Source organism: Corvus moneduloides, chromosome 15, assembly GCF_009650955.1.
Source record: "Corvus moneduloides isolate bCorMon1 chromosome 15, bCorMon1.pri, whole genome shotgun sequence".
Taxonomy (NCBI): domain Eukaryota; kingdom Metazoa; phylum Chordata; class Aves; order Passeriformes; family Corvidae; genus Corvus; species Corvus moneduloides.
This window is the reverse complement of record NC_045490.1, coordinates 18,483,496-18,492,090: the sequence shown is the minus strand read 5'-3', so window position 1 is coordinate 18,492,090 and position 8,595 is coordinate 18,483,496. Positions and strand designations below refer to the sequence as shown.

Below are 8,595 nucleotides of genomic sequence, written 5' to 3'. Positions count from 1 at the left end.
GCCCGCAGCCAGGTCCTGTTTGACAACCAGATGAGAAACACAAAGGGGTTCCCCTCATGAAAACGTTTCGATCTGGGAGCCGGCCCAGGCTGTGGATCACAGCACTCCCTGCCAGGAGCTGGGCTCAGGCGTGGGCAGGGCACAGGGGCAGCCCCAGCAAGAGCGGTGCCACGCCGAGGGAATGACCAGAGGGCAGCTTGGGGGTCATTTTCCATTGCACTGGAATTCCCAGAGCTGCTCCAGGGCTTTGAATGGAAACAGTTTTAAGAGGGAAAATGAAAGCAGAGCCCCCACTGCCTGGTGGAGGTGCAGCAGTGCTGGTGGGTGGGTTTGAGATGCTCAGAATGAACACTGCCCCTGCCGCAGGATTCCCCACAAATCTCTGGACATGAAGCACTAGCAAAAGAGGAGGTGAGTGGTATTTTTCCAGGGTTTTCCTTTTTCTAATATTTCTTCTCATCCTAAATTTCATCTTCAACTTCAGAACAATTTGTTCTGAGGAACTTTAAGCAGAAGAGTTATTACAGTGTCAGGGACTGACAGATAAACCATGATCTGGGGATCCAGTTGCCATCCAAGGGGAATTCGGACATCTCTAGACCACCTCATGTGGGTCTCCTTCCTCCCAGCTGGATCTCTCCCCCAGGCCCCATTGGTGCCCACTATGCTCCATGCACCCACCTCAGATTCCTGTATTTTTGGGCTTCAAACATGTGCTGGCTGATCTTGGAAAAGACCTGTGCTTTATGGATTACACAGCTGAGGCTTTTGTGTTTATGGAGGAATCTTCTGGGTTTATCTGAAGGTAAAATACCAAATATTTTCCTGGGTACACCAAAAATCTGACATTTAAAACTTCTAATGACTATGATGCGCACCCATTTCTATTAATATGAGGCTCATATTTTAAATTTTAAAATTTAAATAATCCTACAAATTCAGAACAATTGCTAAAAATGCTGGTACTGATCAATGCCAGAGTCTGATGAGCCATAGATAATGGCAAAGGTGTTTCAATAAGATGTGCTTAGCAAATTTTCAAATAATGGCATTTTCAACTGCATTCACACTTTTGACAGGTAAAAATTAAAAATAGGGATGTTTTAATGGGAAGGGGTTTGAGTACAAGGGGGAGCAAAAGGTGGAGACCTGCGTTAGAGCAGTTCCTCAGCTGGAGGTGACGTGGGGACCCCTCACTGAGCAGCACAACCTCGTGTCCAAGGCTCCAGGCAGCTCTGTCTCCTCTTGAAGCCATTGCACAACAACCACATAAATACAGTAAATTAAACTGTGCTACTCTGCTCTAACTCAGTAAATATTTTGCATGAAGAGAAGGTAACATGAGCACGAGGAATTTCTTGGCAAGGGCCACTCTCCCAATTAATATTTAGCAGTCACCTCGCTGTCACTGCCCACGTCACTGCCCGGACCCTCACAGCTCTGCACACATGGCTCTCCAAGGGCACTGTGTACTTCAGAGGAATCTTCTTTTGCAGCTCTTACGAGGTCCAGCTGTTCCCCCAGAACTCGTGGTGGTGGCTTTGATTCCCCCTTTCAGAAGCACCTGCAGATAAGGTGGGGCACTCGTGGGCAGTGCTGTGTGCAACTCAGGGCCCCAGGACACATCTGTAACCAGCCAAGCATCAATCTTCCTTCTGGGTTCCTTCACCCAGGCCTTGCTAAGATATTGTTTAAAGTCTGACAGAAAAACCAGTACAAAACTGGTTCAAAGCCTACCAAAACTTCCCATCAAAGCAATCCAGACTTTGGATCCAAGGGGATGGCACCGGTTTGGCTACAGCCTGACCCATCAGAATTTAAATCGGAATTTCTCAAGGAGAATCCCTGGCCATTACACCTCATTCTTAACACCACCAAAAAAGCAGTGCAAGACTATGCTTTTAATTACTATATTCAGGAAATGAATTACTCCTTGAGCAATTAGGAACAGATCTGAAATCATCTGGTTACTGTCTGGGATACAACTGGAAGCAAGAAGCATTTCCTGGTAAGCTCCTGCAAAAGACCAAGTTTGGAGCGAGCTGGATGCACTCATTCATGCAGGAATGTCCCGAGTGCATCTGTAACACACTGCCCACATCCCGAGTAATAAAATGCAGTTCAGTGACTAAAACCATCACAGCCATTAAGGATTTCTTGGAAGTGCCCACAGAGATGCATTTACTGGTGCCTGCTCCCAGTTCTCCAGTAGTTTGCTGTCAATATCTACCCTGTTCAAAGGGTTTGTGATAGAGAAGGGCATCAGCTGAACATTTCTGTCTCTCACTGGAGAAAATAAGAGACAAAAACTGACCATTGTGAGCGGCAGGTGGAGTTGCTGAGTGCAGGTTCCAAAGCAGAGTGGCTGGAGTTCAGCAGACCTTACAGTCCCCTGGGCTGCTGGGACAGCACCAGTCCAATGGTGTGGTACCACACAGTCCCTACAGACCCCAAATGGGACTTCAGCAGTTTCCATGGAAAATAGGTAAGGATTTACTGTGGCATAACTGTAAAATCCCCACAATGTGGATGTGCAGCTGCACGAACTTCTCTGGTGTCAGCACAAGGGACTGTGCTGACTCGGAGGTCAGGGGACATCTGACCACCTCCTCTTCCCATAACTCTCCACCCCATGCCTCCATTTTCAAGCAGAGCCTACTCAGGAGCTCCTCATAGGACAATCCAGGTGGGAAGGGACCTCCTCTTCTCCACCTGCTGCTCTAAGCCAGCCAGCTGTGAGAGCAGGCCAGGCTGCTCAGGGCTTTAACCAGACTGGTCTTGAGATGTCCCCCCAGAGTGGAGGCTCGAGAGCCTCTCTGCTGAGTCTTGTTCCAGTGCCACAGAGAGTATTTGGCACAAGCACAGGGCTATCTCAATGTGCTGCTCCCTGGCCCTCCCAAAGCACCCCTGGACCTTTGCCAGTGGTGCAGACAGAATTCCAGGTGCCTGCCTCAGTGCCAGGAGTCCCCATCACCACACAGTCATTGCATCTCATTGCAGCGGGGACGGCGTCTGGGCTGGCAGGGCAATGCCCTTCTGCCTTCTCATGAAAGCCACACTTCCTGCTCCTGTTCCAGAGCACCTCCAACACCTCTCCCATCTCCCTGTACAACTGTAGTGATGCACATCAGTGCCGTGATAAGAGCTGACAGCAGCCCCCGAGTGCTGCAGCTGAGATTGCAAATGACCTTCAGAGAGCTCTGCATTCCTTCAGCTCTCTGAAGTACCCTGGGGACTGAAGTCTGATAAAACTGCTTCCAGTGATAACAGAAACACAGAATATGCAACCAAGATTTCAGCACTTTGTGTACTTGGTTGAAGAAACTGGCAGGTTGTTTCGTATGCCTACAAATCAAACCAGCAAGCTTGGCATCCAGTACCCTTCCACCACATCTCCTTTTAGTCAGTGCAGTGTAACACATTTCTTCTCTTTCATCATCATTCAGAACATGCTCCTAAACTGAATGCAACTGGGGCTGTTGCATCTGCTTCACTGATTTCTGCACTGAAACAAACTAACATGCAAAAATGGAAAGAATCTCTTTTCACTGGCCAAAATCTGTGGATGAAATCATCTCTTTTTACAAGACTGGGGGGCTCACTTCCCCTCCTGAGCACAGAAGTGCAAAAAGTGTATAAATGTGTGCTGGTTTCTTGGGCAGAGAACAGAAAGTAATTTAATTTCAGAGATGAATTAGAAACTTTGTAAATTAAATGGATGGTGCTCTACTTAGGGCCAAGCTCATTGCCATCCTTGCATGGTTTGCAGGATTTACTGGTGTTAATCACTGCTGATTGTGGGGTTTGAGCTGTACAGATGCTCCTGCCTCAGGGCCACCCTATAATGGCAAGACCCGATCCTAGTTTGTAGTGGATTGGGATACGAACGTGTTGTTATCTTGTGGATACAAAAATGCTGCTAGCAAGGATTTTCTTGCTATTTTCTGTGAGAGACTTTTCTGTCTCACAGAAGAGGTAGCAGAGTATGGAAACAACCAAGCCACCTGCAACCTTGAAAAGTCTTGTTTATGGTATAGTAGAAAAATATTTTGACAATGGATGTTTTAGGATTTTAGCCAATCACCCCCAAGGGGGGGCTGATCCTTTGTCCAATTAGACTATGAAGAAAAGAGTCTCTAAAAGAGTTTGTAAAATAATTAAATCAATCAATCTTGCTGCACAATTCCTGCCTGCTGGAGCTTCTCTCCTCCTCCTCCCTATGGCTTCGGGACACGGTGATATACCCTAGGGCATTTTTTTTAATACTATCTCCTTATCTCCCTGTTAACAGTGCAGAGCCAATGGTTTGGGTTTGCAAAGGGTGGGAACTGCTGGAATGGAAGAAGGCAGATTCTCTTCCCTCTGCTCTGAGCTGAGAGAAAGCTCCCAGAACATTCCTGTCCAGGGCTCAGCATCCAACACCAGCAGAACAACTGCTGGACTGGGACCTGTATTTCTTCCAGACATTAACATCCACTGGATGATCATCTTGCCCTCACGCTGGGAACCTGCAGACACCCCAGTAAAACAGGCTGGAATGACAATAGCAGCACACTGCCTGCTTCACTCACCGCAGCAAAACCTTTTGTTGGAGGGTTTTACAATTTGGGGATGCAATTCAGCTTGTCATGTGGCACACCTGGCTGGAGAACAGAATTGGGAGATGTGCCAAGGAGTTGACTAAACAGCACTGAGACCCTGGGCTGTTTTCAGACCTGGGAGCAGGACAGGATCTCTCTGCCCTATTTTGTGTCAATCCTTCATACTGTCAAGCTGGCTGCCAAATGCATGACTGCCAAATAAATTGACCTTGTCAATTTTAAACCATCAATTATCATCATTACATTATTGAAAACAGCACTGTGCCTGGAATTACACCAGTAGGAAGATGCTCTCTCGTGATACAATTTTGTTCCCATACGGAAATCAACAGATTAGTCCACAGCACCTTTACACTGATTTAAAGTCTGCGTTGTGCAGCTCATGCTGTTGTAATCATAATATTCTCATAGCTGGGAAAGGCTGGGAGGCAGCTAAACACTAAATAAAGTGAGTTTCTTTATTTTATATCAAATATAATGCTGCTTCCAAATTCAAATAACATCCTTACAGCAGCTGAGTCCAAAGCTGCACTGAGATCAATGCACGTTGAGCATAGGACCCAGAAAAGGTCGTGTTTTTGTGTAATGTTCATCACCCCAAGGGTCAGAGAGCACCTTTGTTTTCAGACACAGTGGGAGGGTCTGCACTGAGGCACGGCCAGCTTTGGGACAGAGCAGTAACCCCCAGGGGCAGGGCCAGTCCCTTTGCCCTACACCTGCCTGAGGGAAGGGTGGCTTCCCTGGGTACCCTTCGGGTCTCTAATACTCATCTTTTATCCTTCCACAGTTCTGGCAATCACCGACAGCTTATAATAAACATAAAACGGCTGGATCCCCCCTGCCAGATGCACTCAGGAAAAGGAAAGGAGAACACGCAGTAATTACTCCAAATTCTACTTTTGCAACGCAGCAGGGAGAGGTACAAGCTCCAAACCCTGGCCATTAAGCAGAGGGGACCCGAGCATTGTTGCCAGGCCTGCAGCTCTGCACGCAGTCAGAGGTTGAGATGGGTCCTGTCAGTGCCGAGCACTGAGCGATACCGTCCGCAGCGCTCCAGGAGAAGCTTAAAAAGCAGATTCCTACAGAAAATAATCAATCATCTGCGGGGATGGCCGGCAGCCAGAGTGACGTTATCGAACCCCATCTCCAGCGCAGCTGAGGCGGGCATTCCCCGGAGGGTGTTTGTGTTTGGGAAGAGACGCTGCTCCTCCATACCCCGATCCCAGCTGGGCCCCAGCCAGGGCTGGCACCCGGCCCGGGAGAGCAGATCCCTGTGGGATCAGAGCTGGAGCTCTGCCACTGCTCCGGAGGGGAGGGGGAATGGCCCTGAGCTGGAGTCACTCCTTCGGAAGGGCTCAGCGGGGCCGTGAGGCACAAACTGAGCTGTGCAGGGATGGGGAGCCTCATGCTTTAGTGCCACTCCACTTCTGCTGAGTCCCTGCAGGCACACGAGCAGGAGGGACCTGCAGCCCTCCTGCCACGGCTGGGCCTCCAGCCCGTCCCCCAGGGAGGCTGGAGGAGGATGCTCTGTGGTTTTATGTAAAGAAAAGGTCTGTGTGGATCCCTTACACTGTAAGTATTTACTTCCATGTGCCCCAAAATTAAAATTTGGCCTTGACTTTTATTAAATGTGCCATAGGAAATAAAACCTTTCATGTCAGTGATTTGGAGAGAACAAGTGGTCACAGTTGCTTGGCTAGCAGCAAACCCCTGTTATTTTCCAAGCCCCGTCATTCCCAGAAGCCCATCATTCCATATTACAACGTTATTTGGTTTAACTGCTTCTTTACTTCCTTTTACTCCCTGCCTGCATCCTGTCCTGCTGGGTTTCCAGAGAGGCAGCTCCCACCAATAGATTTGTTTCCTGCCTCAGTATTTGTATCTAGAGAAACTTCTGCATCCAGGAAAACCCTCCCCCCTCAGAAATGTTAATCCCAGAGATCCTCCAGCATCTTTTGGTGATTTTCCCACTTCTTCCATGGCCTAAGCTGCCTTCCCTGAACAGTTATAAACTTTCATTGCCAGAACACCACTTAAACAAAAACCCCGAGTCATCTGCAGGGCCCTGTGTTTTCCAGATTTCCCAGGGACCCACTTGGTTATGTGAAGGTCAAACGTGTTCCCCAAGGTTTTATTCCATGGATTTCTTCACGTGCTGCAGTCAGGCTTCACTGCACAGACATTTGTGCCTGGATAGATCTCAGTGCAGAAACCTCTGGAGCTGACACCTGGCTGAGTTGCTTTGCCTCAGGGAAGCTGCCAGGCTGAAAGTTACTGCAGGGACTGGACATCAGCTCTGAAATCTCCTTCCAAGGTCAAAAGATTCCTAACACTAGTGGCAGGACAGCCTGGAGAAGTATTTCTAATTTGGTAAACAGCTACAACAAGAAAACCCACTTTGGTTTCACTGAAAGTTGTCTTGGTTATTAAACCCCCAAAATGCCTCAGAGCAACCTTTGATGCTCAGACACCTTCCACTAAAGATTTTCCCACAGTAGAAAAAGCAATTTTCTTTTCACGTGTGCAAATTGACAACCTGACTTTTAGAAGGACCAGGTACTCAAATTCCCATTGCTGGGGCCATGCAAATTCATCAACAATGAAATCTGGGAGTCCCAGCTATAGCAGCACCTTGGAAAAAAGTCCTCAGGAACATGAAAAGAAAAGGAAATAGAAGGACTACGATCCTCTCCACTGCCCAGGCTGCCCTGGCAAGGCTCCAGCGTGGGGAGGGCTGAAGACAGACTGGGAACCACCGGAGTCCTCCTGCTTTGGGGCAGCCACAGCCTCCCAGTCAGCTCCTGAGTGCGAGCTGCTGGGAAGGGCAGGGCTTGCATCCACTTTCCCCAGTGTTTTCCTGCTTCTCTGCCAAGCACTGGAAGCAGAAGCATCAGCAAAATCATCACTATATGGAACCAGAGAATCCCAGAATCGCTGAAGCTGGAAAAGCCCTCCAGGATCGAGTCCCAGCTGTGCCCAATGCCCACCTTGTCCCCAGCCCAGAGCACTCAGTGCCACCTCCAGCCCTTCCTGGGACACCTCCAGGGATGGGGACCCCAAACCTCCCTGGGCAGCCCCTGCCAGTGCTTGACATCCATGACCATGTTCAGGGAAGCCCACAGGCATCCATCACATGCACTGCTGCTACTGGAGCAGGATGAAAAAATCACAATTTTAAATGAAAAATCTCCTGGTAAAGTCCCTTGAACATGAGTGTCTCAGCTGCAAATCAGTTCTGTGTGTCACAGCTGCTCATCCTCTGAGCCTTTCTGCCTCAGAGACCCTTGGGCTTCACTGCTCTTCTCACTTCCCACCAGTGGTTTTAAGGGATCTTCCGAACCCCTTTCCCAAGGGCTTTTAAGAATCTGTATCCATCTTTTCCCAAAAATACCACCCACTTAACACAAGATGGCACCGCTGACCACCTCAGGGCTGAATGCGAGCCCAGGTAGCCGGGACAGGTTCAGATCTGTTTATTCAACTCATTTCATGGCTCCTGAAAAGCCTCTCCCGGTGCTTCTCCTCCCCACTCCTCGCTGTGCTTTGTCTGTCCTCTTGCTTCATCTTCCAACAGCCCCTCGGTCAAAACAAGCTAAAATCTTCCCCAAGAATTTGTAATTCCCTAATAAGGCTGGCAATACCCTGATTAATGAATGTGAGGAAAAGGAGTCATGATAGCTCAAAGACTTTCTCAGTGTAGTCCTGCATCTCTCTCACTGTACAGTACAAACAGCTCACAAGCTGTGCCTCAGGGAGAGGTGGACACTGCCCCACAAAACCTCCTGTGCACTGAGATTCAGAGCTCTGGGCAGTCTGGGAGTGAGCTGCCAGCCTGGGCTGGACACTCAGCACCACCACCCCGATGGGACCAGCCCCTCCTATCCATCACACAGAACTCCTCTGACAGGACCAGGTTTCAGTCACCACCAGTCTGGACCCCATTACTAAAGGGGAGAACAAAAATAGGTTGACTTGATATTAGCATTTCTCTCGA

General features: G+C 48.8%; 1 long non-coding RNA gene across 1 annotated transcript; it reads left to right on the top strand.

Annotated features, from left to right (window-relative positions):
- Window positions 1-288: 288 nt before the first annotated feature.
- On the top strand, window positions 289-6,225 carry LOC116451713. Its single transcript, XR_004243307.1, has 2 exons — window positions 289-411; window positions 5,389-6,225. It is a non-coding gene; the product is annotated as an uncharacterized LOC116451713 (long non-coding RNA).
- Window positions 6,226-8,595: the final 2,370 nt, after the last annotated feature.